This window comes from Engraulis encrasicolus, chromosome 9, assembly GCF_034702125.1.
Source record: "Engraulis encrasicolus isolate BLACKSEA-1 chromosome 9, IST_EnEncr_1.0, whole genome shotgun sequence".
NCBI lineage: Eukaryota > Metazoa > Chordata > Actinopteri > Clupeiformes > Engraulidae > Engraulis > Engraulis encrasicolus.
Genome location: NC_085865.1, coordinates 1760221 through 1770220, shown reverse-complemented (window position 1 = coordinate 1770220; position 10000 = coordinate 1760221).

Sequence of the window (10000 nt, the reverse complement as noted above, 5' to 3'; positions counted from 1 at the left end):
GGTGGGCAGATGAGTAGCCTGGTGGGCAGATGAGTAGCCTGGAGGGCAGATGAGTAGCCTGGAGGGCAGATGAGTAGCCTGGTGGGCAGATGAGTAGCCTGGTGGGCAGGGCAGATGAGTAGCCTGGTGGGCAGATGAGTAGCCTGGTCGGCAGATGAGTAGCCTGGTGGGCAGATGAGTAGCCTGGTGGGCAGATGAGTAGCCTGGAGGGCAGATGAGTAGCCTGGAGGGCAGATGAGTAGCCTGGTGGGCAGATGAGTAGCCTGGAGGGCAGATGAGTAGCCTGGAGGGCAGATGAGTAGCCTGGAGGGCAGATGAGTAGCCTGGTGGGCAGATGAGTAGCCTGGAGGGCAGATGAGTAGCCTGGAGGGCAGATGAGGAGCCTGGTGGGCAGGGCAGATGAGTAGCCTGGAGGGCAGATGAGTAGCCTGGTGGGCAGATGAGTAGCCTGGTCGGCAGGGCAGATGAGTAGCCTGGAGGGCAGATGAGTAGCCTGGTGGGCAGATGAGTAGCCTGGTGGGCAGATGAGTAGCCTGGAGGGCAGATGAGTAGCCTGGAGGGCAGATGAGTAGCCTGGTGGGCAGATGAGTAGCCTGGTGGGCAGATGAGTAGCCTGGTGGGCAGATGAGTAGCCTGGTGGGCAGGGCAGATGAGTAGCCTGGTCAGCAGGGCAGATGAGTAGCCTGGAGGGCAGATGAGTAGCCTGGTGGGCAGATGAGTAGCCTGGTGGGCAGATGAGTAGCCTGGTGGGCAGATGAGTAGCCTGGTGGGCAGGGCAGATGAGTAGCCTGGTGGGCAGATGAGTAGCCTGGAGGGCAGATGAGTAGCCTGGTGGGCAGATGAGTAGCCTGGTGGGCAGATGAGTAGCCTGGTGGGCAGATGAGTAGCCTGGTGGGCAGATGAGTAGCCTGGTGGGCAGATGAGTAGCCTGGTGGGCAGATGAGTAGCCTGGTGGGCAGATGAGTAGCCTGGAGGGCAGGGCAGATGAGTAGCCTGGTGGGCAGATGAGTAGCCTGGTGGGCAGATGAGTAGCCTGGTGGGCAGATGAGTAGCCTGGTGGGCAGATGAGTAGCCTGGTGGGCAGATGAGTAGCCTGGTGGGCAGATGAGTAGCCTGGTCGGCAGGGCAGATGAGTAGCCTGGTGGGCAGATGAGTAGCCTGGTGGGCAGATGAGTAGCCTGGTGGGCAGATGAGTAGCCTGGTGGGCAGATGAGTAGCCTGGAGGGCAGATGAGTAGCCTGGAGGGCAGATGAGTAGCCTGGTGGGCAGATGAGTAGCCTGGTGGGCAGGGCAGATGAGTAGCCTGGAGGGCAGATGAGTAGCCTGGTGGGCAGATGAGTAGCCTGGTGGGCAGATGAGTAGCCTGGAGGGCAGATGAGTAGCCTGGTGGGCAGATGAGTAGCCTGGTGGGCAGATGAGTAGCCTGGTGGGCAGATGAGTAGCCTGGAGGGCAGATGAGTAGCCTGGTGGGCAGATGAGTAGCCTGGTGGGCAGATGAGTAGCCTGGAGGGCAGATGAGTAGCCTGGAGGGCAGATGAGTAGCCTGGTCGGCAGGGCAGATGAGTAGCCTGGTGGGCAGATGAGTAGCCTGGAGGGCAGATGAGTAGCCTGGTGGGCAGATGAGTAGCCTGGAGGGCAGATGAGTAGCCTGGAGGGCAGGGCAGATGAGTAGCCTGGTGGGCAGATGAGTAGCCTGGTGGGCAGATGAGTAGCCTGGTGGGCAGATGAGTAGCCTGGAGGGCAGATGAGTAGCCTGGAGGGCAGATGAGTAGCCTGGTGGGCAGATGAGTAGCCTGGAGGGCAGATGAGTAGCCTGGTCGGCAGATGAGTAGCCTGGTGGGCAGGGCAGATGAGTAGCCTGGTGGGCAGATGAGTAGCCTGGTGGGCAGATGAGTAGCCTGGTGGGCAGGGCAGATGAGTAGCCTGGAGGGCAGATGAGTAGCCTGGAGGGCAGATGAGTAGCCTGGAGGGCAGATGAGTAGCCTGGTGGGCAGGGCAGATGAGTAGCCTGGTGGGCAGATGAGTAGCCTGGTGGGCAGATGAGTAGCCTGGTGGGCAGATGAGTAGCCTGGTGGGCAGATGAGTAGCCTGGAGGGCAGATGAGTAGCCTGGTGGGCAGATGAGTAGCCTGGTGGGCAGATGAGTAGCCTGGCGGGCAGATGAGTAGTCTGGAGGGCAGATGAGTAGCCTGGTGGGCAGATGAGTAGCCTGGAGGGCAGATGAGTAGCCTGGTGGGCAGATGAGTAGCCTGGAGGGCAGATGAGTAGCCTGGAGGGCAGATGAGTAGCCTGGTGGGCAGATGAGTAGCCTGGTGGGCAGATGAGTAGCCTGGTGGGCAGATGAGTAGCCTGGTGGGCAGATGAGTAGCCTGGTGGGCAGATGAGTAGCCTGGTGGGCAGGGCAGATGAGTAGCCTGGAGGGCAGATGAGTAGCCTGGTGGGCAGATGAGTAGCCTGGTGGGCAGATGAGTAGCCTGGTGGGCAGATGAGTAGCCTGGTGGGCAGATGAGTAGCCTGGAGGGCAGATGAGTAGCCTGGAGGGCAGATGAGTAGCCTGGTGGGCAGATGAGTAGCCTGGTGGGCAGGGCAGATGAGTAGCCTGGTGGGCAGATGAGTAGCCTGGTGGGCAGATGAGTAGCCTGGAGGGCAGATGAGTAGCCTGGAGGGCAGATGAGTAGCCTGGTGGGCAGATGAGTAGCCTGGTGGGCAGATGAGTAGCCTGGAGGGCAGATGAGTAGCCTGGAGGGCAGATGAGTAGCCTGGAGGGCAGGGCAGATGAGTAGCCTGGAGGGCAGATGAGTAGCCTGGTGGGCAGATGAGTAGCCTGGAGGGCAGATGAGTAGCCTGGAGGGCAGATGAGTAGCCTGGAGGGCAGGGCAGATGAGTAGCCTGGAGGGCAGATGAGTAGCCTGGTGGGCAGATGAGTAGCCTGGTGGGCAGATGAGTAGCCTGGTGGGCAGATGAGTAGCCTGGTGGGCAGATGAGTAGCCTGGTCGGCAGGGCAGATGAGTAGCCTGGTGGGCAGATGAGTAGCCTGGTGGGCAGATGAGTAGCCTGGTGGGCAGATGAGTAGCCTGGAGGGCAGATGAGTAGCCTGGAGGGCAGATGAGTAGCCTGGTGGGCAGATGAGTAGCCTGGTGGGCAGATGAGTAGCCTGGAGGGCAGATGAGTAGCCTGGAGGGCAGATGAGTAGCCTGGAGGGCAGATGAGTAGCCTGGTGGGCAGATGAGTAGCCTGGTGGGCAGATGAGTAGCCTGGTGGGCAGGGCAGATGAGTAGCCTGGTGGGCAGATGAGTAGCCTGGTGGGCAGGGCAGATGAGTAGCCTGGAGGGCAGATGAGGAGCCTGGTGGGCAGGGCAGATGAGTAGCCTGGAGGGCAGATGAGTAGCCTGGTGGGCAGATGAGTAGCCTGGTGGGCAGATGAGTAGCCTGGTGGGCAGATGAGTAGCCTGGTGGGCAGATGAGTAGCCTGGAGGGCAGATGAGTAGCCTGGAGGGCAGGGCAGATGAGTAGCCTGGTGGGCAGATGAGTAGCCTGGTGGGCAGGGCAGATGAGTAGCCTGGTGGGCAGATGAGTAGCCTGGTGGGCAGATGAGTAGCCTGGTGGGCAGGGCAGATGAGTAGCCTGGTGGGCAGATGAGTAGCCTGGAGGGCAGATGAGTAGCCTGGTGGGCAGATGAGTAGCCTGGTGGGCAGATGAGTAGCCTGGTGGGCAGATGAGTAGCCTGGTGGGCAGGGCAGATGAGTAGCCTGGTGGGCAGATGAGTAGCCTGGTGGGCAGATGAGTAGCCTGGTGGGCAGATGAGTAGCCTGGTGGGCAGATGAGTAGCCTGGTGGGCAGATGAGTAGCCTGGTGGGCAGATGAGAAGCCTGGTGGGCAGATGAGTAGCCTGGTCGGCAGGGCAGATGAGTAGCCTGGAGGGCAGATGAGTAGCCTGGTGGGCAGATGAGTAGCCTGGTGGGCAGATGAGTAGCCTGGAGGGCAGATGAGTAGCCTGGTGGGCAGATGAGTAGCCTGGTGGGCAGATGAGTAGCCTGGTCGGCAGGGCAGATGAGTAGCCTGGAGGGCAGATGAGTAGCCTGGTGGGCAGATGAGTAGCCTGGTGGGCAGATGAGTAGCCTGGTGGGCAGATGAGTAGCCTGGTGGGCAGATGAGTAGCCTGGAGGGCAGATGAGTAGCCTGGTGGGCAGATGAGTAGCCTGGAGGGCAGATGAGTAGCCTGGTGGGCAGATGAGTAGCCTGGAGGGCAGATGAGTAGCCTGGTGGGCAGATGAGTAGCCTGGTGGGCAGGGCAGATGAGTAGCCTGGTGGGCAGATGAGTAGCCTGGTGGGCAGATGAGTAGCCTGGTGGGCAGATGAGTAGCCTGGAGGGCAGATGAGTAGCCTGGTGGGCAGATGAGTAGCCTGGTGGGCAGATGAGTAGCCTGGTGGGCAGATGAGTAGCCTGGAGGGCAGATGAGTAGCCTGGTGGGCAGATGAGTAGCCTGGTGGGCAGGGCAGATGAGTAGCCTGGTGGGCAGATGAGTAGCCTGGTGGGCAGGGCAGATGAGTAGCCTGGTGGGCAGATGAGTAGCCTGGTGGGCAGATGAGTAGCCTGGTGGGCAGATGAGTAGCCTGGTGGGCAGATGAGTAGCCTGGTGGGCAGATGAGTAGCCTGGAGGGCAGATGAGTAGCCTGGAGGGCAGATGAGTAGCCTGGTCAGCAGGGCAGATGAGTAGCCTGGAGGGCAGATGAGTAGCCTGGTCAGCAGGGCAGATGAGTAGCCTGGAGGGCAGATGAGTAGCCTGGAGGGCAGATGAGTAGCCTGGTCAGCAGGGCAGATGAGTAGCCTGGTGGGCAGATGAGTAGCCTGGTGGGCAGGGCAGATGAGTAGCCTGGAGGGCAGGGCAGATGAGTAGCCTGGCGGGCAGATGAGTAGCCTGGAGGGCAGATGAGTAGCCTGGTGGGCAGATGAGTAGCCTGGAGGGCAGATGAGTAGCCTGGTGGGCAGATGAGTAGCCTGGAGGGCAGATGAGTAGCCTGGTCAGCAGGGCAGATGAGTAGCCTGGAGGGCAGATGAGTAGCCTGGTCAGCAGGGCAGATGAGTAGCCTGGAGGGCAGATGAGTAGCCTGGTGGGCAGGGCAGATGAGTAGCCTGGAGGGCAGATGAGTAGCCTGGAGGGCAGATGAGTAGCCTGGTGGGCAGGGCAGATGAGTAGCCTGGTGGGCAGATGAGTAGCCTGGTGGGCAGATGAGTAGCCTGGAGGGCAGATGAGTAGCCTGGTGGGCAGATGAGTAGCCTGGTGGGCAGATGAGTAGCCTGGTGGGCAGATGAGTAGCCTGGTCGGCAGATGAGTAGCCTGGTGGGCAGGGCAGATGAGTAGCCTGGTGGGCAGATGAGTAGCCTGGTCGGCAGATGAGTAGCCTGGTGGGCAGATGAGTAGCCTGGTGGGCAGATGAGTAGCCTGGAGGGCAGATGAGTAGCCTGGTGGGCAGATGAGTAGCCTGGTGGGCAGATGAGTAGCCTGGTGGGCAGATGAGTAGCCTGGTGGGCAGATGAGTAGCCTGGAGGGCAGATGAGTAGCCTGGTGGGCAGATGAGTAGCCTGGTGGGCAGATGAGTAGCCTGGTGGGCAGATGAGTAGCCTGGAGGGCAGATGAGTAGCCTGGTGGGCAGATGAGTAGCCTGGTGGGCAGGGCAGATGAGTAGCCTGGTGGGCAGATGAGTAGCCTGGTGGGCAGATGAGTAGCCTGGTGGGCAGATGAGTAGCCTGGTGGGCAGATGAGTAGCCTGGTGGGCAGATGAGTAGCCTGGTGGGCAGATGAGTAGCCTGGTGGGCAGATGAGTAGCCTGGAGGGCAGATGAGTAGCCTGGAGGGCAGATGAGTAGCCTGGTGGGCAGATGAGGAGCCTGGAGGGCAGATGAGTAGCCTGGAGGGCAGATGAGTAGCCTGGTGGGCAGATGAGTAGCGTGGTGGGCAGGGCAGATGATTAGCCTGGTGGGCAGATGAGTAGCCTGGAGGGCAGATGTGTAGCCTGGTGGGCAGATGAGTAGCCTGGTGGGCAGATGAGTAGCCTGGTGGGCAGATGTGTAGCCTGGTCGGCAGATGAGAAGCCTGGTGGGCAGGGCAGATGAGTAGCCTGGTGGGCAGATGAGTAGCCTGGTGGGCAGATGAGTAGCCTGGTGGGCAGATGAGTAGCCTGGTGGGCAGGGCAGATGAGTAGCCTGGTGGGCAGATGAGTAGCCTGGTGGGCAGATGAGTAGCCTGGTGGGCAGATGAGTAGCCTGGTGGGCAGATGAGTAGCCTGGTGGGCAGATGAGTAGCCTGGTGGGCAGATGAGTAGCCTGGAGGGCAGATGAGTAGCCTGGTGGGCAGATGAGTAGCCTGGTGGGCAGATGAGTAGCCTGGTGGGCAGATGAGTAGCCTGGAGGGCAGATGAGTAGCCTGGTCAGCAGGGCAGATGAGTAGCCTGGAGGGCAGATGAGTAGCCTGGTGGGCAGATGAGAAGCCTGGTGGGCAGATGAGTAGCCTGGAGGGCAGATGAGTAGCCTGGTCAGCAGGGCAGATGAGTAGCCTGGTGGGCAGATGAGTAGCCTGGTGGGCAGATGAGTAGCCTGGAGGGCAGATGAGTAGCCTGGTGGGCAGATGAGTAGCCTGGTGGGCAGGGCAGATATGCACTTAGTACATTAATGGGTTAATTGGCTCTTGATTAATGTCATCATTGCAGAGTGTGGTAACTGAGGCAGCCGTGTCTGGTGAGAGAGGGGGTGGGAGTGCAAGAAGGAAGTGTACTCTGGAGGAGGAGGAGGAGGAGGAGGAGGAGGAGGAGGAGGAAGATGAGGAGGTGGAGGAGGAGGAGGAGGAAGAGGAGGAGGAGGAAGATGAGGAGGTGGAGGAGGAGGAGGAGGAGCATGACAATGAGAATGAGGAGGAGGAAGATGAGGAGGTGGAGGAGGAGGAGGAAAGAGGTGGAGGAGGTGGAGGAGGAGGAGGAGGAGGAGGAGGTGTACTCTGGAAGAGGAGGAGGAGGAGGAGAGATGAGGAGGTGGAGGAGGAGGTGGAAGAGGAAGATGAGGAGGTGGAGGAGGAGGAAGATGAGGAGGTGGAAGAGGAGGAAGATGAGGAGGTGGAGGAGGAGGAAGATGAGGAGGTGGAGGAGGAGGAGGAGAAGGAGGAAGATGAGGAGGAAGAGGAGGAGGAAGAGGAAGAGGAAGAGGAGGTGGGAGAGGAGGAGGTGGAAGAGAAGGAAGTGGAGGAGGAAGAGGAGGGGGTGATGGAAGAGGAGAAGGTGGTGGAAGAGGAGGAGGAAGAGGGGGAGGTGATGGAAGAGGAGGGAGTAGAGGAGGAAGTGTAGAAGGAAGAGGAGGAGGTGGTGGAAGAGGAGGAGGAGGAAGAGGAGGAGGTGGCGGAAGAGGAGGAGGTGGTGGAAGAGGAGGAGGTGGTGGAAGAGGAGGAGGAGGAAGAGGAGGAGGTGGCGGAAGAGGAGGAGGTGGTGGAAGAGGAGGAGGAGGAAGAGGAGGAGGTGGCGGAAGAGGAGGAGGTGTACTCTGGAAGAGGAGGAGGAGGAGGAGCTGCTAGTAAGTAGGCGAGTACTTTACAAGCGATGCAATGTGGGCGGATCCCGAGTTGAAAATATGTTAACTTTGAGCGAGGCGAGTGAGCAAGTAACCAATTGGAAAGCAGAGTTCGGTACTTCTCGCCTATCCATTGGCAGTTAAAGCCGCGGGAACTTTCAGCGAACGTTCTATGAAAAAGTGACGTAAGAAGGAGGTGGTGTACTCCGTGAAGGAGGTGTACTCTGTTGGAGGAGCTACACTTGGAGGTGTACTCCATGTCTGGTGAGGGGGTGGGAGTGCTAGAAGGAGGTGTACTCTGCAAGAGGGAGCTGTACTCTGTTGGAGGAGGTCTGGTGAGGTGGTGGGAGTGCTAGAAGGAGGAGGTGTACCCTAGAGGAGGAGGAGGTGTACTGCAGCCTCCTCCATGGAGCGGTCTCCTAGGAGGCTTTTGTTGGAGTCCAGGCAGGGGCGGATCTAGCCATTTTGGGGCCCGAGGCGAAGTGCAAACATGGGGCCCTCATAAGTCATTATATAGCCTAGACATAGAATTCTGTATTTTGGTGCAATTTAAGTGCTTTGTCTCATATCTTCAATTACTTTGCATAAGTGACAAAATAAGATCAAGCCTACTTTTTTGTGTGTGTGTTTACCGCAACTGGTGTGACAGTTGGGGCCCCTTTGGGGGACAGATTTGGTCAGGGCCCTAGGCAATTGCCTAGGTTTGCCTAATGGAAAGTCCGCCTCTGAGTCCAGGTAATGAGGTCCAAACCAGAGGAATTCATCCCTGCACTGACCTGAGCTAACCTCCATACTGTGTGTTTCTATTGAGTCTGTACCATTCAATTGCCAGCAAACCAATCCAGACGAGAATGTCTGTCAGTGAAAGGCCTACAGAGAATGAGCCATACAAAATAGGCTAATGAAAAAAAAGAAAGAGAATAGATTTATGTATATTTTGTAAATGGAAATGTTGTCTGGGAACATTTTCTGACCTTTTTCTCACCCAAACATCTAATTAAAAACTCACTTTTGTTGTAGTCCAGCTTTGGGACTTGAATAATGAGTTTTTGGGGGTTTGTGAGGCGTAGTTTGCCTTGGGGAGAATGCTAACACTAATACGAAACCCCAAAAGCCTCTTACCAAAATTGTTCTGTTTTCTGAGCCCAAACATCAGAACGGTAATACATGGAATATGAATAATGATTTGTCACCCATTCGAATTAACTTTTGACTCAGCTCGGTCCACATTAAACATATATTTGTCTTGCAACAATGTTTCCTGGCAAATATTCCAATGCCGCATGTGAATTATTTTTATTTGCTGATGATTCTGCACTTGTGTTTTCACACAAGGATAAAACCGTGGTTGAATCAACACTAAGTAGCGAGCTTTTTAATGTCAGTAAGTGGTTAGCAATTAATAGGCTTTCTCTTCATCTAGGAAAAACGGAGTCCATTTTGTTTGGATCTAGACTAAAATTGAACAAAAAAACAGGTTTTAGTATATTAGCTGGTGACACCGCACTTAATGCCAAGGACTCGGTCAGCTATCTTGGGTGTTTACTGGACAGCCAGTTGTCAGGAGCTGGCCAAGCGCAGAAAGTCATCACTAAGGTTAATCAACGAGTGCGCTTCTTGGCCAGAATTGCAAAGTATCTGGATCAAAAGGCTTTGTTAAACCTAGCAAGTGCTATAATTCAGCCATATTATGATTATGCATGTTGCTCCTGGTACAATGGCATTACTAAACAGCTTAAAAATAAGCTCCAGACCTCACAAAATAAATTAGTGAGGACCATCTTGGGACTGCACCCTAGAACTCACCTTGATCCTCACCACTTTAAACGTTTGGGTTGGTTAAGAGTTGAGGACAGAGTCTCTCAAATAGAGCTGAGTATGGTGCACAAAATTGTAAATGGGCATGTCCCTAAATACTTAAATAACTTTTTTAATAGCGTAAGGAATGTACACAGTTACTCCACTAGGGGGAGTTCCACAGATTTTGTCCCCCCAAGAGTCAATACCAACATAGGGAAGGACTCATTTTTATATGTTGCATCTAGCTTGTGGAATATGTTACCAGGTAATATTAAGATGATCAATAGCCTAGAAGGTTTTAAATGGGCTTTGAAAAAATGGTTTAGAGATCAGTCAGTGTAGTATATTACTTTAAGTGGAAAGAATATGTGTTATGTGTATGCTATGTATTTAATGTGTTTTAGTTTGGCCCCAGTGCTACTCTTGTCATTTTAACAACTGCTGCCATTAACACCTCTAAACACCAAGGACCACAATGGAAATAAGCTTTCGAGCTTTATTGTGATATCCTGACTCTCTGTTTTTTTTTTTAATTTAAGTATGTGGTGCGGTTTATATGAAACTCAATCATGTATTTATTTTATTTATATGGACTGAAGATGTCAAATAAAATCATTCATTCATTCATTCAATGAATTCTGCTCCTA